Raw genomic sequence first — 6001 nt, forward strand, 5'->3', positions numbered from 1 at the left:
TCGTGAGTCCTGACTTGATGAGTCATGAGAACTCGTCAGATTCCATCGTCAGACATATGTTAGATTGGTTTGACTCGAGTTTACTTATAAATCGTGAAAACTCTTTTCCAGTATTCACACTTGCTTTGGTCGAAAATTTTTTAAACTCAGTCTCGCAAATTACATAGGACTTTTCCTTTTCTACGAAGATCGATAGATTCTTTCTAGGTGCATCCTATTTCTAACAGCGAATCTGAACCTACTATAGCCAACATACATAGCAAGGATCCGAATGGTTAGAGATCAAGGAACATGCAGTCAAACTCAGTAGTCTTATTACGAATAGCCGATGATCCGCAAGTCAAAGGACTACTCACATCACTGCAGTATCGAGATAACCACTGATGAGTGAGTAGATATCCAAGTAGTTTTTTGTGTTGGTTATACTAGTATAAGTTATTCTCTAACAACCACCCACACTCTCACTCCAGTATCCCTACACTGCAGATCCGAGATTTATCTGTCCATAAGAGAGGTGAACAGTGCACCAATCTTAAATGGATTGATCACTGTTCTCCGTGACGATCTTTTAATCGGGAGCATTTAGAAACTAACCACTAATTAATATATGTCTCAAATTTTCAACACCTTGAGAATATACAAAAATCATCTTTGTTAATTTCTGGGACAAATCATGGACATATAATATATTGAAAAAAGAAAGCTCTTTATTAATATAAAAATATTACAAGTACAAAATTAGGTTTTGAAATTATAAAATGTGCCAGCCAATAATTAACTTCTAGGCATTCATCTAACAGTTATCAATGCTTTCCAATACTATTTCAAATTTGAAAGCTAACATAAATGTTGTTATATAAAATTCTTAAAAATTTTAAATATTATAAATAATTTTTTATGCTTTTTTTACGAAAGTTGCTTTGTATTATGTTTGAATCAGTCCCAATATGCAGCATGCTAAGACTAGTTCAGTGTTGGGATAAGCCTTATTTTGTGATCCCTTCTAGAGTATGTGTCTTGTTATGGGTAAGTGTATCAATTCTAGACTTGTCTTGATAGTGATTGTTGTGTTCAGATAAGGTCCATAATATCTGTGAATGTAACCCTTGCGAGATCTTCATTTATAATCAATATTTGGCATACATGGTGCAGGTGAAAGGATGGATGGATGATAGTTATTAACTTTTTTTAAATGGCCAAGACAAGTTAACTAATTGTGGGGCAAGGCTTGTATTACACTTAAAATATGAAGAGTTCGTTTGAGACCGACTTTAGATGGAACCATGCATATATAAAAGTTTCACATTATATATATTACAGTGAAAGTAATGATTTTGCATTGTACATGTTTAAGTTGGGGTCTAAATTGTTCTTGGGTTGAGGTATTATAGATGTAGAATATAATGGTTTACTTATCTATTATTTGATTGTTTACAAAGACTAACTTGGAGATTTGGATCTGCATAACAAAATAAAAACCATCTAGCCATGCACCAACGATTTGGGATCAACTTCAGGTTTGCATATTCATCATTCATATTTCAAACAGCATTCAAATATAAAACATTTAAAAAAAATAAACAATGAAAATGTCATATTATCAAATTTTATTTCCATTGTATAATAATCATTATAGAGACATATTGACAACATAATGACCATTACTCTAAAATCAGCCACAACTATTTGGACCTTTCAAATGAATGCCCTGTTTACTATGATCAAATCCAAATGAGTTTTAGTATTCACAAGTTTTTGTTGGGATGACAAACTACATGTTCAAATTCACAGAGACTATTTGGATGCCCCGATAAATTATGTGTAGGATAAAATCAATCAAGAGCAGCCGTGAGGGAAGAGATTGTTGCATGGAGATTTTTTTTAATAAAAAAAAGAAGAAGATCTTCTCAATTGAAGCTTGCCCATGGATCCATTATCCAGAAAATTGAAGATTTTGAATGATCTTTGGAAATTATCTATTTTGTGGTTTCTCTGCCAAGAAATATTTTCCTCAATGATCGCAGAACACTACATCTTACCGCACACTCTCTTCTATCCTCTACCAGAATTGGTTAAATCCAAAGGACAATCTATCTGGGCATCAAAACACCCCCTAAAATCAATTCAAAGATGGCTTTGATTAGGTCTACTCTGCTGCAAACTCACCTGGAAAAGATTATTTTCAAAAAATTAATTCTAGCCTCTTAGACTTCAGTTGATAAAAGATGACCAAGGTGCGAGACTTTCCATCATTAAAGGATATGAAAAGACAAATGTACGCAGTCTTATCTTGAGAAGCTATTTTTATGTTATAAATCAATAATTTTCAAGACATAATTGAGCAATCTTTCCTTGTATCAAGCCTCATCTTCGTATCGAGACCTAAGTTGATATCTACAATTAAACTCTCGGCAGTATGCAATCTGTACCATTGAGTAATTCTTTATGCATCGGGTGGTATAGAAAATCCAACGTGAAGTGCATGTTTCGTCTGATTGATCCATATAGTCATATTTTTTATATAATTTAATATTTTGCAGGTCAGTTTTATACGATGAAAATATCTCTGTCTGGATGTTATATTTTGATCTTAGATATCATAATATCATCTCGGATGTCATAATTTTTTTTTTCAAAAGAAGAGATATTTTATTATTCAAAATTTTTATGATAAAATATTTTATTTTTTATAAAAAATTATGACATCCGAATCATATTTGCCTCGGATGTCATAATATCATTCGAATGTCATAATATGAAAAATCATTTTTTTCCGATCATTTTTCAATATGCATTTAATGATCACAGGTCAATTTTTTAATTAAAAATTTTAAATAATAAAATATTTTTATGCTCTGAAAAATTATGGCATCCGACATAATATTATAATATTTTATAGATCGAATACCATAATTTTTTATAAAAATAAAAATATTTTCATTATATAAAATTTTTAAATAAAAAATAATTATAAATATTAAATATATATTAAAAATAAAAATTATATTAGCTCTACGTCAGATTTTCTGCACCGTCCGCGGTGCAGAAAGATTTCTCCTGTACCATTTTTAAGCTTATATAAGCCCAAAGGTTCCGCGTCCAAAGCTCCCAGTGAACCAATCAAAAGCTCGGTTCACCGGCAAGTGGTGGGTCCCGCACTCATGTTCGATCCAATATAACCGGAGCCGGCGGCCCAACTGAGACGATGCATTAAACCGTAGCGCTCCTATCGCGGTTTTAATTCCTCGGTTCCCCGACAAAAGAATATCTCCAGCTGCTCTAATCAGAAATCGACACGTAGACAGTGACCTCTAAACTGGCTTGTTCACGAGAGACATCCGAACCACCAATCTTCCTTTTGAGCGCCCTGGAGAGCGTATCCTCGTTCAAAAAATTTCAAATCCCGTCTCCCTCCTTCCTTCCCTCCCACGCGCTCGCTTCGCAGCCGCTATGGATGTCCATCCCACCCCCTTCCCTGGTAATTAATTTTCTCTCCCTTCCTTTCCAGTTAAATCATTCACGAATCTTTAATCTCTTGTATTTACCTTTTATGAAGAAATTATTGCACCAAGTTCCCACCAAGTAGCTGCATATTTATCACTTCAAAAAAAAAAAAAAAAAAAAAATCGCATTTGTTTGCATTCATATAATTTCCTTCATGATATCTGTTAATTGTTCCTAATTGGGATCGAGTGCATCAATCAGGCAAACGCCGGCCCCAGGAAACTCCACCACAAAAGATGGGGAGCGAATCAAATCTTCCAAGAAACCACAATCTCAGGCCCTCACCACCGCTCCAACCAGGTATCAGATCTGATCCGAACTCATTCATTCATTTCGTTCTCACATATTCTCTTCCTCATTAATGAAGTTTATTTCCAGGCCAAAGCGTGCTTTCGGCGTCGCTCGAAGCTCAAACATTCCGGTCGAGAAGTCTCTCTCAAAGCCCCCAACAACCAAAACTTGCAAGCCATGGAAACCTTCAGGAAACGCCACAAAACCGGTCAAAATGGATGCCTCCGCCATAGCTGTCACCGGAAAGGACCGAAAAGCAGCAAATGAGGATGTCGCCGGTGGTGATTCCAGTAAAACCAAGACCAGCACCAAGAAGCATCAGCATGTGTCCTTCCAAGATCCAGTGGCGGCAGAAGCTGTCGACGGCGATGAGAAGATTGCCCAGCAGGAAGAGATCTGCACTCCGATGTCTTCGATCAAGTCTGCGGTGCCGGGCACACCATACCACAGTGCACAGGGCTGCAGCAAGTGTAGGCTTGACAAGCTGGAGACCTCAACATATTGGCTCACTCAGATAAAGCTGGCGGAGTCTGTGGGGAGGCATTCTGTTGCAGCTGCGTTCTTCCGTCTTGCATCGGAGTGCCAGGCCCAGGTTCAGGGCTTCTTCTTCTTCCATTTTCTTTCTTATGATGTTAACCATTGGTCTGAATTATCACTCTTTCATCTTTCTACTTGTCAGCCATTTCATAAACTTCAGATGGAGCTCAAAAACTATGTGGTACGGCACCGAGTCAGTTCTGCAGAATCTTTGTGGAGTGATCTTCTCAAGGCTTATGAGCTATCAAATGACGAAGCGAATGCTCATTTCTATAATCTCGACGAGTTTGATGCTTCCTTTGTTGAACAGAAGGAAACCAAACTCGATGCTGGAGAAGAGTATACAATATGTGAGACCGATAAAAATGGTCGTTTGGAATATGATGGTGATGATAACCCAGTTGTGGATGAAACAGAGGAAGCACCTGTCCAAGATATGGAAGATGGTTCTGTTAAAGAGGAACCTACAGGGGCAGAGCCAGCACTAAACACCGCTGAAGGCCCCTTTCCTGAGAATAAGCATTCTGAGGCAATGATCGTTTCCAATATATGTGCTAATGAATCTTTGGAGGAAAATGCATCTGGAAAAAGGTCATGTGGGGAAAAGTCTAGTAGAGGCAACAGGCTCTCCGTGAAAAGTTCATCTTTGAATGCGAGGACACAGAGATCTGGCGGTTCTGCTGACAAGGGTCGGAGTTTGGCGAAGAAAAACCAAGCAGGGTTGAAGTTATCTGTTGGAGAGCAAATAAGGACTAATGTGGATGGAGCTAAAAGGAATGGGAGTAGTCAACTTAGGAGCAAAGACAAAGAAGATTTGAAGGGTACTGACCCCAATTCAAGTAATTAGACCGAACTATTTCTTTGTGCTGCATTTCTCATGTTCGACTACTTCTATCTTGATCTTGTGTTCTATCACATGTCAGGTGACAATTTTAATTCTGATGTATTTGGAGAAGATGCGACGACCGATCAGGTTTGATATCCGTTTCGCTGGACATTTTTAAGGAACTATAGCCTACACAAAGATGTGATGTTAGCTGTATCTTCTCCATCTAGCTGGTTGTGCATCATTCTGCATGCCAATTTAGATAACTGAAATAGGCTGCATAGTTTGTCGGGATTTTATGTCGCTCCGATTTTTCTCATTTGATGAAATCATTCCTAGTAATAGCTAGAATATGTACTTATTTTGCAATGAAGCATCATATGTATTTGAGAAATGGATACTTTCAAAAGCATGCACTTTTTGATAAATCCTTTTTACCCTTAACATGCTTTCCTAGTTGATTACATCTTATATCATCAGTTGTCTCCTTGTATTAGCTGGGTTTGCCGATTATTATGTTGCTTAGAAATATTACTTTTATGTCACCTTTACAGAATGCTTAGCTATGGGACTTCAGATGCGACCAAATATGCAGAAGATTAGAGTTGTAGCTCTGCCGCTGACTATATTATTTAGTGTGTTGATGGTTTTTTTAGTTTGTATGGAGTGTTTTTCTGCTTCAACAGAAAGTGTAAATTTGTATTTTGCCTCCATGACATTGATGGGAGGACACAGATGATTGATTGGTGTCAATGGTGTGGATATATGCTATATCGTGTGGATTTGGTTTTTGTTGCAAATACATTTGATATATTTGAATGCACCTGTTCTTAGTTTATGAAC

At 37.0% G+C, this 6001-nt stretch overlaps 1 non-coding gene across 1 annotated transcript; it reads left to right on the top strand.

The window, feature by feature from the left end:
- The first annotated feature begins 3007 nt into the window (after positions 1-3007).
- Positions 3008-6001, top strand: LOC105044624 (uncharacterized). The gene is made up of 6 exons (XR_012141340.1): positions 3008-3478; positions 3706-3804; positions 3883-4387; positions 4475-5171; positions 5256-5305; positions 5713-6001. It is a non-coding gene; the product is annotated as an uncharacterized protein (transcript).

Source organism: Elaeis guineensis, chromosome 5 (genome assembly GCF_000442705.2).
Source record: "Elaeis guineensis isolate ETL-2024a chromosome 5, EG11, whole genome shotgun sequence".
In the NCBI taxonomy this organism is placed as follows: Eukaryota; Viridiplantae; Streptophyta; class Magnoliopsida; order Arecales; family Arecaceae; genus Elaeis; species Elaeis guineensis.